At 40.6% G+C, this 15,946-nt stretch overlaps 1 protein-coding gene across 8 annotated transcripts in view; it reads left to right on the plus strand.

Moving 5' to 3' along the window:
- SGCD (sarcoglycan delta) overlaps window positions 1-15,946 on the plus strand; it is a 316,371-nt gene that overhangs the window by 93,562 nt on the left and 206,863 nt on the right. Inside the window, exon 1 of one of the 8 annotated variants that reach the window (XM_085591444.1) lies at window positions 13,581-13,860. The exons of the other annotated variants lie outside the window; for them this stretch is intronic. The gene's annotated coding sequence lies outside the window, so the exon portion shown is untranslated. Of the gene's footprint in view, window positions 1-13,580; window positions 13,861-15,946 lie in introns of those variants that run through there. 8 annotated transcript variants of the gene reach the window in all.

The raw sequence follows: 15,946 nt of genomic DNA on the forward strand, positions 1-15,946 counted from the left end.
GTCAGAATAAAATTAATGGGAAGGTAGATACAATTATTACACTGAGGCTAAGACCTGAGGTCTGTGGATAGAATGGGAATTATTTTTATGTAGAACAACAGAAAGAGTGTATGAAATGCTTTTGATCAGTAAAACCCTTGCTGAAGTCACCAGATTTGGTGTTCATTTGTAGGGAAATGGTTTGTTATCTTGCACTGAGATTTTTCACCAGAAAGAACCTAAATTTTGTCTCAAGCTTTCTTATTTGTAAAGGCATGAAATACTTCTATTTATCCTCATCTTTAAAATAGTCCCATCTTTAAAATAATATACAAAAATAATCTATGAAAGGCAAGTTAGAGGCCACAGAGGATACTGGGATTGGAGGCTTATGTCATTAGATACCTGCCTCTAAATAGCAAAATCAAACTCATCAGTGGCCATTAAACTCTGGATGCCTTTCAGTGCCTCCTGGAATTGCCATTTTGTTGGCCAGATATTCTGTGGTGCCTTGGGACCATTGTTCATTTGCTCCCATTAGTGCCCAGTTTCCAGTGTTCCTGTCCTTTAACCTTACATCCAGTTGTTAACGAGGTTGCCTAGCAAGGGGCTGTGTTGCCCTGATTTTTAAAAGTGTTAAGTTTTCTTTTATGGTCCTTTTGAAAGTTTTAAAGTTCTCATAAAACTTCTTCAGCCTTCTGATCTGTTTTACATATTACTGGATTTCTCACACACTGTTCATGTAAATAATGATTGTTTTGCATTCTTCTTTGTGGGAGGAGAGAATTGATGAACTGTTGGTTTGACCAGTGTGGTTGGAGAGATGGTCATTCCATCCTCCAATCCACAGTCACCTGTGGAATTCTATAAATACCAGATGCTCGAATAAAACTTACTCATTTTTCACTTGGAACTTACCAAGCATCTGTGTACTCATTTCGTGTCCAATAACAACATCAGTAAAAATATATAAACAAATGAGAATACTGAAGAAGTTTTATGAGAACTTTAAAACTTTCAAAAGAACTGTAAAAGAAAACTTAACACTTGTAAAAATCAAAGCAACAGGGTGTTTGGAGCTGCTGCTGGTTCTCCTGGGATCCTCCTTGGCTGCCTGGCAGAGGTGCTGCTGTCACAACAGCCAGAGATTAACCAGAATTCATTTCCTTGCAAGGCTTAAGGTGAAAAGGGAATTTTTCTTTAGATCAGAGGCGAGAACTGCTTTCAGATTTGTTTTGTACATAGTGGCTATGTGATAAGTGTCATCGGAACATTAAAATCATATTATTAAATATGGATCTGTGCAAGCTGCTAACTGCTTTTGATCAGTTCATATAAACATGATGCATCCCTTAATTGTATTACATTTAAGTAAATTTAACAATTAATCTTCATGTAATTAACACTGCAATTTTGACAGCCTATCATTTAGTGATAGTTGTAGACTCTTTTAAGCAGTCAAACCAAATTTATTTATCTGTATATATTTATTCATTTATTTTCACTGCTTTTTGAGAGGACATGTTTCAGGGAAGGAGCTTATAAGGTAAATGCTGGATATATAATTTGAACTGTGTGTGTAGCTAAAATACTGCCCTGATCAGCTGGGCTGGCTTTGAAAGCATCGTGCTGCATTGCAAGTACACAAGAATCTTTCGATTTTTCTTTGAAACTTGTTGTTCACAGAGACTGGCTGGCAAACAAGCCCATTCCTACTGCTTAGGGAGTAAGTGCAGAGCTACAGAGTTGAAGAAAGCTTTATTAATCCAACCTCTGGTCCTTCAGTCTCATTGATTTTTGACATGGCTACTGGAAAACCACTGGGTTTTTCTTAATTCACTGTTCCTTCAGCTTCTTCTTTTTTCTTTTTCTTTCCATTTTTTTTTTTTTTCCTGATGAACTGAGGCTGAAACTCTCTGGGAAGAATTCAGTGAATATTAAAGAAACAGTAATTTAAATTACAGGGCAAAGGTAATAAATCACTGTGCTTGGTACTCATTCCAAACTTCATCTCATTTAGAGACTTTTTTCCATGGTGACAGAATTAAAATATTAATTTGGTTTTCAATGATTCTCTTTCAGCTGCACTTTATGTTTCTGCCTTAGGTTTGTATAGATTTTGTCACTTTAAAAAATGTACCACTAAGGGCAGGGGTTTAATTATCTGATTTGCTTTTCCATTTAAACTTCCAGAATGATTTTCATCTAAAGATCTTATCTTCTCTGTATTTGATTATTGGATGTAAATCAATCACATGGAGATATTTGTATCATCTGTCACATACGCTGGTAAATGACATTCAGAAATCAGAGTCGACTGCTCATTTGGAGTTATCCCATTTGGATAACTCAGGAAAGTAAATCCACTCTGGATGCACCACTGCTCTGTGGAACTGGGCTGGAAAAGGAGAGCAAAGTGAGGCAGAATTAGCTCCATTAAATTTAAAAACAGTTACATAGGAGAAAGTATTTTTATATCTTAACTCTCCAGAAATAAAAGCATATTCCAAAGTCATACTTCATTGTGATGAGACATGGATGATCTTAGGAAAGGAAGCAGGATTATCCTATTCAAAGATCCATGGAGTCCCTCAGGAAATACACTGTACATATTTCCTTGTAAACTCTTCAATCCCTTCATTTTCAATCATTCAAAAAAGCAAAATATGAACTCTTTAGTAGGGTTTTGCTGTGATCCCTTTGGGTTTGTGCAGTCACGAGTAACCTCTTGCTGCGTAGAAACTGGACATTTCTCCAGCTGGTGCCACATCTTCTATCTAGTCTTCCCCAAAATCAAATTATTGCTTGAATACTAAGTGTGATGTGAATCTCCAGAGAAGTCTGTTTCTTCTCTGTGGCAGACAAATGGGATGTCCCCACAAAGGAGATGCTCCTGCAGCATCTGCTGCAGCGATTGCAAAGTGATGGTCGATTAATTCTCTTCATATTTCCAGTTGGTTTATGCTGTGTCAATGTCCTGCAAGGCTTTTTGCCCCAGCATAGATGGAAAGTGGAGCATTGCCAGTTGCATGGGATGTCACGGTTGTTGTTGATCTGCATCTGATGTCAGAGGCCAGCAGAGTCTGTGGAGATGGGAAATGGGGAGGGAATAGGTGAGATACAGGACAGTGACATCATTTTTAGCTTAATAAAACTCACTGGCTGTAAAGATTGCACCTAAGGCTGCTCTGCCCTGGAGATTCTGTCTGCCCAGGGTGCATGCCCGGGGTCTGAAATACAGACTTGGCTCCTACTAATTCCACACATAATGAGAACTTCTTAATTAGGCTTGTTCCACAGGAGCACTTACTCTCCACTTATGCAATGAATTTTCTGTAAATAAAAGTGTAGTACAATAATTGTGATGCATGATGGGCGTGTTTAGATAACCCTCCTATTATTTTAGGAAGTGCAGTACTTCAAAGAAAACTTATCCCAAGGTGTCCCTTAAACTTTTCTTTTGTATTACCCTCTGGATTACTCTCCTATCTTCTTCCTTTGATATGTTAATTCAGTCATTTTTTTTCTATCAGGGCTCATTGCTTCTGCTTTTTTTCTTCTTTTTTAAACTGTAATTTAATTTTGTGGAGAGTTAATGCTTATCAGTCTTGTTTTACTAGTTGACAATTTCTGGGACCATTTTTCTTCTTTGAAATGAAAGTCTGTGTACTGTTCTGCCTGACTTTTGTGTTTACTAATCCGTGTTACTATTTTTTAACAGATTTTTCTTGTTACTGTTTGTTCTTTTTGAAACAGCAGCACTAATTTTTATCTTGGTTTTAGTTTGAGCTGTTTGGATCTCATAATGCTTTAGCATAATTAAGAAATGTATATCAAAGCTGCTGACTGAAAGGTTTTGTCAGTCTCTCTTCCACACACATAACTTGTCAACTTTGAAACTTCAACCAAGATTAGTCAAATTTACCCACAGTTCATGAAAACTTGACTCTGGTGGGAAACAAATGATTAGACTTGAAGCAAACTAAGCCTCAAGCATTGGGAGCTTCAGTTTCTCGGCCAAAAGCTTCACCTGTCAGTTTTCAGGAAGGCTTGTACAGCAGATGAGATCTGACTTCTTTTCCATCAGCAATACAACAAATGGTAATGAATTAATTTACAAGTCATTATTTAAACCCTTTGAGCAATAGCTTTAAAGATCTGTCTGCTGTTGTCTCAAAAATTAAGCACCCAGCTCTGCCAGCCGTGTACAGTCCAGATGATGCAGATTCTGCAGGGCTGCAGTTTGCTCACATTGAATTGTAAAAATCTAATTCTTTGTCCCTTTCTTACTAAGCATAAGGCTGATAAAACAGTTTTGTTGTTTGTGCTTCAAATTTAGCAGAAGTCATATGGTTTAGCAGGAGCTTAATTATATTTACTGATGAGTTCAGCCAGCTCTTCCAGTGGGTTTTTTCCCCTGATGGCACTGCAGAAACATGCTGGCAGTGCAGCTGAAAATATCCCTGCTCAGTTCCTTCCCAGCAGACAGCGGTGCCTTTGTATTTCTGATGCACTAAAATAGGAGGAGAGCTTCAGCCACCAAAAGAAGAGGGAGAAGGGAAAGGCCAGGATTAGAAGTTCCTTGCCATGTGGCCCTTCTTGTCACTGCAGTGAGGTGCTGCTGTCTGGGGGCTTGCAGGGTTTCTGTGGTCACAGTGGGGGCTGAAGTGTAGGATGTTAAATCAGCTTTAGTGGATGCCAGTCCCAATCCGTCCATCGGTGTGGAGTTACCTCCCTTGGCTGTCTGTGGGTTTGCTTCCATGGAATTGGTGGCATTTACCTCGTTCTTAATTATTTTACTCATTTTGGTCTTTGCTGTGAGGGTGGGGAGGCCCTGGCACAGGTTGCCACAGAAGCTGTGGCTGCCCCATGCCTGGAAGTGTTCAAGGCCAGGCTGGACAGAGCTTGGAGCACCCTGGGATAGGTGAAGGTGTCCCTGCTGGGGCAGGAAGGTTGGAATCATGGTTGGAAGATGATCTTAAGATCCTTTCCACCCCAAACCATTCTGGAGTTCTGATTCTGTGATGCTGATGTATTTAACAATACTTTTCAGCTCGTTAGAACTGTACTGTGTCTTTGCCTCCAGGCTCTTGAATAGCAATTAACAGGATCAGTACATAATGAGATACTCTCTGTATGTTGAAAGTCCTTCTTTTCTATTTATGTGTCTAGAGTACATCAAATGAAATTCAAACCTCTTGGGTGACTGTTTTTTCTCCCCACTCTTGTGCTTTTTCTTGGTGTTTGTGAATCTTGGTCTCCAGGGATTATCATTCATGCTGATGGAATCAGGTGTCTGTGGTCTGTCAGCCCCGAAATTTTCCACTGAGTATCTCTTTATAAGACTGGCTCACCATCAGAAGCAAAGTTGGACAAGCCCTGAGCTTTGGGAATATCTTCACCTATCCGAACTGCACCTTGTTTGGCTGGAGCTAGATCCAAGAGCCAGCTGTATTCAAAGGCAGGGAAAGTTTGCATCTGGAGATGGATTTCAAGTCTTGTCTATGCTCGATTTTCCCCTGCTCCTCTGTGAGCTCCCCTGTACCACTGTGCAGTCGCTCTGACAGGCAAGACAGAGATTTTGTAATTAGGAACCTTCCATCATATGGCGTCCCTGCTGCGTTTCCTCGCCAGCTGTCTTCCCGGGGCTGAGGAAGCTTTGCTTTTACCATGCTTCACACAGCATTAAACTGTGTAGAAAAGGCTAAATACTGTAGGCCAGATGCTGCTTTCCCTTTGCCTTTATCAGCCTAGGGAATAATCTCATTCCTGGGATGGCACTTTGCTCCTGCTAACCGGTGCCTGACTGCAGGAGGCTCCTGTTCCTCCTCCATCCTCCTTGTCCCCTGCCCTGTGGCACAGGATTATTTCCACTGTGGGCTGATAGTTCGGGACCACCTTTTCTTTTTCATTTTGGGATATTTTGGTGGGCTTCATTACAGTTGCATCATGAAGGCAAGCAGAATATGTAGTGGGTTTTTTTTATTTTTCTCTCATATATATATATTTAAGAAATCCTTAAAATGGGAATGGCAGTGACATCTTTTAATATGACTGGAGCTAACATCTCTAATTATTTGTCTAATGAAACTGAAGTTTTCTGCAGAAACCTGCAGTTTTATGTGTTCTCTCTCACAACACCAATAGGCATTCTTTGAGCTCCTCCCCATTTCCTTCTCCATTTCTATTTGGAAGTGCTCCTTATCTGCTTTTATCCTTCGAGGGAGGAATTTTTTGAGCCTGAAATGAAGAAGCAGGCCCTAAGGGGACTTTAATACAGAGAGGTTACAACTCAGACAATAATTTGGGTCAATTTAAATGGCATGTGGGTGTGGGTTTAAATAAATAGCTTTAACCTTTAGCTTACTGATGGAACTGAAAATAGATACAGGGTTGGGCACATAGGAAGAAATGTGCCATTGCTGCCAGCATTACTTTGAATAAGTAGATCTCTCTTCAGGGCTGTCAAACCAGCACCTTTGCCAGTAAGAAGCAATAAGATATTTTTTTCTTTTTCCTTTTCTATTTTTTAACCAGCAGCCAAGTCTAAAAGAAGCTCTTACTCTTTTTTTCCTTTGGTGGTTTTGTATTCCCAGGCTTTCACTTAGCAATTTTCTTATATCACCTAGACTTTTAATAACATTCATAGATCCTTGTGGCTATTAATTTGCCCAGTTAAACCTATGTGGAGACTTTCCCAAACCAGTTATGTCCTAAAGGGAGGAATTAGAGCATGTCTTGATCTTGCTCCATGTTTGCTGTGTTGCAGCCAGGAACTCTGTGAACTGCTTTTCCCCCACCTATTATTTGTGGCTTAAGAAATAGAGAACAGCTCATGGAATTATTTGCTTGGTTTAGAGGCCAAAAAGTGGTGGACCTGCTCTAGTTTAATAGTAGTCCTCTCTAGGCTGAGCTCTGTCCCTGCTCCCAGGCAGTAGTTGTGGAATAGGTATGAACTCCTGTACCTTGCCTTCAGGAGGACAGCAGAATTATGAGCAGAACTTATCTACAAACATGTATCTGGTGAAGAAATATGAACTTTATTTTTATTTTAAGCTCATACCAATATAAAAATCTGATCCAGAGTATTATAATGTGGCAGCTACTCAGTCATTCACAAAGAGTTGATTTAAAGTCAGAATTTGCAGGCAGTTGGTGGGAGGGAAGGAGCAAGTTGTTGCTTTATCTGAGAGGACTGAAAAACGTTTTTGAAACTCAAATGAAATAAAGAAACCCACAAAACAAATGTAACAGAATAACTTTCTTATCCAAGCTGATGGGTGGTATTTTGGCACTAAATAGCAGCATTGTAAATGTTTGCTGCTGAATCCTACAGCCCTAACCCAGTCAAGCAGCTGAGTGCCCTTGCTCTTCCAAGCTGCAGCTGCATTTTCTTTTCAAAGGTCAGTGGCATTAACAGCAGTGCAGGTCTCCCAGCCTCTGTTGAAGCTCAGCAGTGTGGGAATTGCCTCAGTAAATAAGGTGCTGATAAAGAACTACCAACTTTAGATCTTGTAAAGGCAGCGAGGTTTCTTGGAGGAGTGCAAAGCTATTTTCAGCTGCTGATTTGCTCGCGGAGCATAAATGTAGGCATGATGAAATACGCAGATAATGTTTCATAGTAACCATCTGATAGCTAATAATGGTGAAGAAAAATAGAGTCGTAAGTTTGGCGTGGGCTGCAGTTTTAGTACCATTTCCTTCTGCAGGTTGTTACTACTGCCTGTACCTGCTGAGCAGCAGATACGTAGCTGCAAAGCGTGCCAAGGGCAAATAAATTAATTTTCACTTTTTATGCTTGAGCAGGTTGCTACCCCACTACAAACAGGTTGCAGCCTTGTGTTCTGTAAAATGTACTGCAGTGTCACAGCACGGAGTTGCCACACTCTGTGGGGTGATGTGGGGTATACATTTCCATAATAAAACACCTTAAATTTGCCTGTGCAAAACAGATTTGGAGTGATTGGCTAATTTTGCAAGGAGCCTCTTTCAGAAGAGCACAACAGTTGGTCATGGGGTTGGAATTTCATGTTTTTTGGCTTTGGGATGAGTTGCCAAGGCTGGGGGAAAAACTGTGGCAAGGTGTCACCAAGGACAAAAGCTCAAGAGCTGAAGTGCAGAGAGTTGGGCTGGATTTCACAGCAGTGAAACCATTCAACATCAATGGTAAGGAGTGAAAGGGAGATTCTTGAGAGAGGTAGAGAAATTCTTCCTTTTCAGGTTATCTGCCTATTCTCTGGTGAATCAAGATGAGGATGAAACCAGCCCAGGTGGTTTAGTTGTTGTGTGTTTGCAAAGGTTTCACAAACCCTTCCCTGAAGCATTTGCATTTGCAGCTGTCTGATTCGGCTTTATGGTCTAAACAGAGCACTTGTCTGGTCTGCTATGGCAAATTTCAAATTCTGAATATCATACAGAATAATCCATAAGTAAACAGTGATATTCTCTGTAAGGCGTTCAGCTTCCAGGCCTGGACATTTTCATGGTTTTACGTGCATCCCTTTGAAACTTCTGTTCTGCTAATCAGTGGGGTATTCAAGGATCTGTGCAGCTGAGGAATGCTGGTCACTGTGAGCACTGAAAGCCAGTTGTTGTATTACCTTCATCTGCAGTTCTTGCATGAAGAATGGTCAGTGTTCTCTTCCCCCATGACAGCAGTATTGCCCATGCCCCTAGAGCTGTGTGCTGTGAGGAGCTGCAGGGAGTGTCCATGGCTGTGTGCACAGAGGGAGCAGGGCAGCCTGGCTGATGCCAAACATTTCGGGTTAGCTGCGCAGAATGTAAAGGCAGGTGTCCTGAGTGCAGCTGGAATGAGTTAGCACAAGCAGCAGAAAAAGTGAAAGCTGCAGAATGCCCTTGGGGGAGTGGAGCACCCTGCAGTGACAAAACCTGTCCTGGCTACAGCACCTGATGTGCAGGAATCAGCAGCAGCTTGCCCTCTGACACTGGGTTGGGATGGCAGGGGTGAGTCTGCTTATTCATGTAACAATTTCTGTCAAGTAGGCACTTCCTTGTTCGTTCCTTTTGATCCTTTTTTACATACCCTAATTATGGATACAGTCTTGACAAAGATGATAAAGGGCCTCAGGGGTTATAAAACAGGAGGCAAGGTTAAGAAAATTATGTTTATATTCATTAGAATAGAAGAGATTAAGAGGGGTCGTGACCAAGGTGTACAAAATCCAAAAAGTATTGAAGAAAAAATGATGCCACCAGAATATTTAAAAGGGAAGCTGTGAAGACAGGGGTAAGTGGAGAGCAGCTAGCATTTTGATTGGAATTGGTTGTGGGACATTTTTTCAAGGGTGTTGCTCTTGGTGAGGAAAATTAACTTGTGCTGATCAGTGGGCTGTAGGCAGACAACTTAGAACACAGATATGTTTTTGGCCAGAATTATAGGACACATCATGTAACTTCTTTTTGAAGTCTGAATGGATTGGGTTTGGGCAGAGAGAAATGGATTAACAAAGAGATTCACCTTTTGAGCTTGTTTGGAATAATGAGCTGGGGTGCCAGGTGTTGGAAGAGTGGAAGTCCCATGTTTTCACATTGAAAATGCTTGGTGCAAACTTGTTAACTAAAGCAGTGCTGTGGAATAGAGGCTTTTGTGGGCTCCATGCACAAAGATAATTTTGGGGGAGTAGCACAGCAAAGAAAGCTTTTTTCAGTATTGTGTACTGGTACAAATGGGACAAACCAAAGATGTGTGGCCAAGAACACCACCAGCCACATAGGCTAAAATGAGAAGGACATAGAGGCAAAATCAGTTATGCTATAAATGACTTTAAATTATTTAAATAATAATAAAATGACTTAAGACATACTGGAAGTAAGAGGAAGGCAGAAGTCCATCAGGAAGAAAGGGAAGCAAATAAATGGACTAGAGGAGAAGACAGAAATACAAAATGCCATTATTTTGCACTGCTCTTCACAGAAAGGTTAATAACTGTGTCAGATCTGTAACAGTGTTTCCTGTAAAAGGGCTTACGAGCAAAGGCAAGAACAAGATAAGGAGTATTTAGGTAACTGTGATATATTTGGGTCAATGTGGCCTTATGAAATGTACCCACTAAATTATTTACAACTCTCAGAAGCTTATGGAGAATAGGGGGATTGTCAGAATTCTGGAGGAAGGCAAACATAGTACCTGTCATTGCAGAGGACACTACAAGGGAAACAGAGATTTGTAAATACCAAAGAAGATACAGAGCAAATTACCTGTGAGCACATACCTGTGAGCAGCACATTGTAACTGATATGCTTCAAGCCCAAACTAATCTGATTTCTTTTTCTGATTCTGTGACTAATACCCAAGAGAGGAGGAAAGCAAAAGCACTTTGTAGCCAGGACTGTGATGCTCACCTCAGCATCACATTCTCATACCTGAGAGAAAGCTTAGACTTGTGACTGTCGAAGTTCTTGATCGGTGGATCACTAAATTTCTTTTAGCAGAGCTCCATATGCCCAGGTAGCAAGGATTTCACTGTGCAACAGCTACCACTGGCTTAACAAAGTCTTAAAAGAACTATATTAATGTTTAACTCAGATGTTATTGGACATTTTAGCCATGGGGTGTGAGCAGTGTCTGCCTTAATACTGATCAGTGTTTGAATGCTGGACCAAAAAGTACAATTCTCAAGTGGGGGCGAGCCCCAGTCATTAAAGATGAAGCCCAGTTGCACAAATGGAATTGTTGTATAGGGACCACTGCTTCAGGTGGCTCAGGGGATGTCACAGTGGACCCTGAGCTGAGGGGTGGCTGCTGTCACACGGTGTTCCCTACGGGTGTGACAGCTTTAGAGGGAAGCAGCAAAGCCAGATCTAGTACTTCTGTTATTAATCTGGGTTCTACTGTACTGAGAAAATGCTGCAACTTTACGTGGAGAAGTGCTGGCACATTCAGGACTATTGCAGAGCAGCTTCTTAAAACTTGAGTCATGGCCTCTTGTTACCAGACTCCAAACAGGTAGACAGTTGCCTTCATAACAGAAGCAAAATTTCACAGTCTGTGTGACATGGAGCAATTAATGCACTGGTAAATCCAGTTACAGTCCTGATTTAGAAAAACACTGAAGCATCTGCTTAAGTTTTTTTCTGACAGGTTTTAACAGGTGCTAAAAGCTCTGCCCTGAATGAATTACTTTGCTGAATTGAGACCCAATCAAGCATATGCTTGTGTTAGGAAAAGGATATATACAGTGCTTAAGTTCTCTGAAGAGGGGAGGAATATACATTAGGATATTTTTAAATGTCTATTTTTATATATGCTTTCTCTCTGTGGAAATTGCATAGACTGCAGTATCATCCTCTTTGCTCTCTCTCCAGCATCCCTTTCCCCAGTGCATTTACTATGAAAGAGCTTTGCCGTGGGCCATAGCCTGTATTGCAGGGGAGTATCACATACTGAAAACTTACCTAACATCCTGCAGAAATGTGATGAGTGGGTGGAGGATGGGGAGCTAGAGGTAAGCCTTGAAAAAGTTTTCCTAAAGATTATTCTTTTTAAACACTCTGGCTTTTGCATAAAGATGCAGAGTAGGCATTCCAGCAGCTTAGATGAGCCCTGGATTTATGCTCTGTAATAAATGTATCCATAGGGTGCTGTGTTGTTGTAATGATAGCAAATGACAGTAAAATTAGCAGAATTAATAATGACCCAGCTGGAATAATTTAGCACTGTGATAAGTAAACTCTAACCTAATACTCAGCATACTGGCAGAACTATTTACAAAGCACATTCAATGGAGGAGTCTGGGGGGAATCCTCTACAGAAAACAAAGTGAAACCCTAATCACAAACAAATGCCATAGCATGTCATTAAGAGGATTAAGTGACTTGAAATTGATGTCTAAGGCATTTTGGTTGATTGTTGCTAAAAATGCCACATGCTTGACAATTATCTTCTGTTTGCCATCCTCTCTGCTGCTAGTAGTCTGTCATGCAGTATTATCCTTGTTTACCACCCCTGCCTCGTACCAGGTCTTTATCTGTGAGGTTTGCAGCTTCGTGCCAGGACTGATCTGGAATTCACAGTCTGATGTGTTGGCACTGCTTGGTGCCAGGCCATTAATACCTTGATAGCAAGGGAAAGGCCAGGTTCAGCAAACACTGGGCTGAAACCAAAGTGGAACAGCACAAAACTTCTGGAGTTAGCTTTTTTAAATAAAAATGCTTGGGTTTTAGTTTGAAATGCTGTATTTTCCCTAAGAAATATTTGTTACATTAGAGTTAACAAAGTTCTTTAAAAAAATTTAAATTTCTGTGAAGGAAGCATTTTATAAATAAACCAGTTTTATATAGACTTGATCTCATAATAACTTTCTGAATAATTAGTATTTCTGAAACTTTGACCTTTGGTCTAACTAACAAATCTTTAAAGTTAGAAAAATTTCTTACTCTGCCTTCCTTAGTTATTCTGAGCTATTTTGCCTCACTGGTCTGTGCTTTGCTGAGAGGAAGAAGCTGCAGATGTATTCAGGCGAGTCAGATATTTCTGAGGGGAAGCCTGGAAAGTAGCATCGTTGTGTGTGAGTGAGTGTCACCATATGGATCATTTCCAGTCTGCTCAGGCTGTCAGGGAAGGAAGTGTTGCACCAAACTCCCAGATACAGACAGGAGCTGTGGTTGCTTCCATGGCTGTCGGGTGTGTGTGAGCTGATTGCAGCCCTGAGCAGAGCAGGGAAAGCTCCAGCTCGGATGGAAATCCCAGAATTAGTGGGGAGCCTTGCACCCTGTGCTGGTGGCCATGGGAATTGTGCACGTGGAGCCTTCACCTGCAGCCCCTGGGATGTCCTGGATGTGGGCATGGAGCAGCTCCAGCTCCAGCCTGATTTAACATTCTCACTTGAAATATCACCCCATGTCATTCTGGGGGCACTGAATTATCCTGTCAAAAAACGTGTATTTAGCATCACTGGTTGCATGTGGGTGTGAGCAAATTCTTCTGGCTTTTCCACTTTCATGTCTTGTAGCCATGCAGTGATGGGTTATACTGAGCTGTGCTGCTTTTGTAGGCAGGGAAAATTGGTACTGAGAGATGCTGGAATGTCTGCCCTGTTACCAAGAGGATCAATGTCCTGCATAATTTGAGAAAAAACAGAAGTCTCTTGTAGTGTGAGAGTGACACATGGACAAAGAATCCTCAGGTTTTCAATTAGAAGTTTTGGGGCTTGATTTTTCTTTCCCCTGTATCAGTTTTATAATAATAATAATACCAACAACAACTATATTAATAAAAATAATTGTCCTGAATCCAGCCATGTGAGATGCAGATATTTAAAGCCTCAATCCCCCAAGACTGAGGTTCAGACATTCCATGTTTCTGGGCTGCAGGCAGCTGCAGAGGAGTTGCAGGAAAAAGAAAAAAATAAGAACAGTAGAGTTTTAAATTGTGGTTCAACCCATTCCTTCTCACTTAAGAAGAGATGTCAAATCCACTGACCTACTGCCTCTCTTTCATGGATGCTTCTGCCCTTCCTTGGCAATATAATTACAGCATGGTTGGGAGTTCAGACTGTGATCTGGATGTAATCATCCTCTATTGAGGGCGCCTGAATAAATAAATATTGATTGAAATCCTAGTTACTGTCTCCATGAGAGCTGCCTCAGGGCTGGCTCTTCAGGTTAACCTGTGCCCTCTGCAGACCTCACTCAAAGAGGGTTTTTACCCACAGGGAAGATGAAAGTGGCAGAAGTCCATCCTGGCTCCTGCTGGTGGCCACGGTGCTGCAGCTCTTTACTGATCCTGCCCCTGCTGGGAAAGTCACATATTTAAGGAGCATAAGCAGGAAGGGAAGGTGTCTGCTTGGTGAAACATTGCCAAATGGAATTAGGATTTGTGTCGAGACAGCAATCAAAATTAGCCTTTCATCCTCCATCAAGGTAATATACAAATTGTTCTGTAAGCATTAGTAAGTTAATTGTATTACTTTGGGGATGCATACATAAATAAGCATTGAATATATTTGCTATCTTGCAAATGTAAATGAAGCTAAAATACCAGCAAAGGTGGAGATACCTCACTACTGGTTTTTCTTAACTCTCCTGTTCTGGCTGCGAGCTGGATTATTTTGGGTCACTGTTTCCTTTTTCTGTTGATTTAAGCCACTGTAATTCTACATTCAGTGAGAATTTAGATGACCAGGTGAGATGCAATCTTAATAAATTATTAAGACCAGTGGAAGTCCCTCACACTGCACAAAGGCTTTTGGCTGCAGAGCAGTAAAAGAGCTTGCTCCGAGTCACAGCTGGCATCTTTATAAAGGAAAAAAATATTTTGAAAAAACTAAATGTGACAGAGTATAAATGAAAGAAATGTAGCTGTATATCAGAGCAATCCATTAAACACACACAACCTGCTGAGAGATGCTACAGTATCACTCACTCCTCTGTAAGTCAGTACATAAACTTGTTTTTAATTTTTTTGGCAGACTTACGAAGCCAATTATCCTGGTCATAAATATTCAGCTTTAATGGGCAAGTAAATAATTAATGTTATTGCCTTTGCAAATTTAGCTTTTCACTTATAAATTAGCATAATTAAAATAGTAATGTTTCGGTGCGCATTTTTCCAGCCAAAATCTAAATCAAGCAATTAAACTGTAGGTTTTTCACATCAAATGAGTTGAGCTTATAATGATACAAACTGTGGGCATAAATCTGCTTTTCATGGTCCGATTCATTATAGAAACATGAAGAAAAATTATTCTGCAGTAGATGTAATCAAGTATATTATTTGAAAAACCATTAATATATACTTTAACTACTTTTTGTTGTCCTTGCACAGTGAAATAGGAAGGGGAAAGCACATTTCCCATGAGTCTCTGGCCCAGCAATAATTGCCTGTGTATAATTGTAATGGCCACTGTACAATGGCTGTCAGTGCATAGTGGCTGTCACATCTCTTTGGATTGACTGGAAAACCACAATGCACAGTATGGATCTGAAAGAAAAAAAAATTACTCTGTAGTCCCTAACTTTAAAAACTCCAGTCTGAGTTACACTGACTGAAATTTTGATCATACACTTTTCCTCCTATACTTTTTGTTTTATATTTTTGAGGAGTGTTTGCTGTCCTCCTGTGTCACTGTTCCAGCTTAGTGAGCAATCAGAGCAGAAAAGCTTTTCTTGATAAGAGGAGATGAGTTAGTAGGAATGTGCAGATATTTCTACTCAGAATGCAGCTCAGAGCTGGTGAAATTCAGCCCTTGGGGCAGTTGATCCCCAGGAGGAGAGTGTAAGGCTGTAACTTCAAGCTGGCTCAAGGGTTCAGGAGGTTGCATCAAAATTTCTGAATTTTCTTGTGAGACGCAGTGAAACTCTGTGGCTTCTGAAAATTAGAAGCTTCAGGGACATCAGACTGTAGAACTTGAGCCTTTCTCATTTTGTTTTTAAACTGGGAATGTCACAAGAGCATTTGTGTTTGTATGACTAGTGCCAGTTTTTGACTCTTAAAAACATTTTGATAGAAATGAGAAAAGCTCTGACATTCATCTATAGATAAGGACACACACAGATGAAAACTTGAAGTCTGAAAATTTGCTCAGAGAAGTCCTGAAAGCTTGTACTGAGAACCCAGAGCTGAAGACATTTCTTGTCTTGGAGTCTTCACAGATTATAATTTAACATGGGCTGCGCAGTCCATTTATAGCTCCTCAAAATGTTTCTAAGAGCAGCATTTTGCAAACTGCTAAAGGTTTGCAGATTTATAGTTAGAAGAATTCCTCAATGCACAGACTTGCCCACATCCAGACCTGCTCATTGACACTTCTACAAGCTCTGATTTCATAGTCCTTTCGTGTCCCAGAACCCTGTGGGCAAATTTATCCCTGCAAAGGCCCACTGAAATCACTGAAGTCACACCAAGGATAAATTCAAGTCAATGAATTTCATTTTAGTGGTGTTCAAACTGTTTGCAGTGCTTTGCAATAGGTAAGCTATAGACTTTTTTTCAATATCCAATTGTTTA

The sequence above is a fragment of the Lonchura striata genome, chromosome 13 (genome assembly GCF_050655825.1).
Source record: "Lonchura striata isolate lonStrDom1 chromosome 13, ASM5065582v1, whole genome shotgun sequence".
Classification (NCBI taxonomy): Eukaryota; Metazoa; Chordata; class Aves; order Passeriformes; family Estrildidae; genus Lonchura; species Lonchura striata.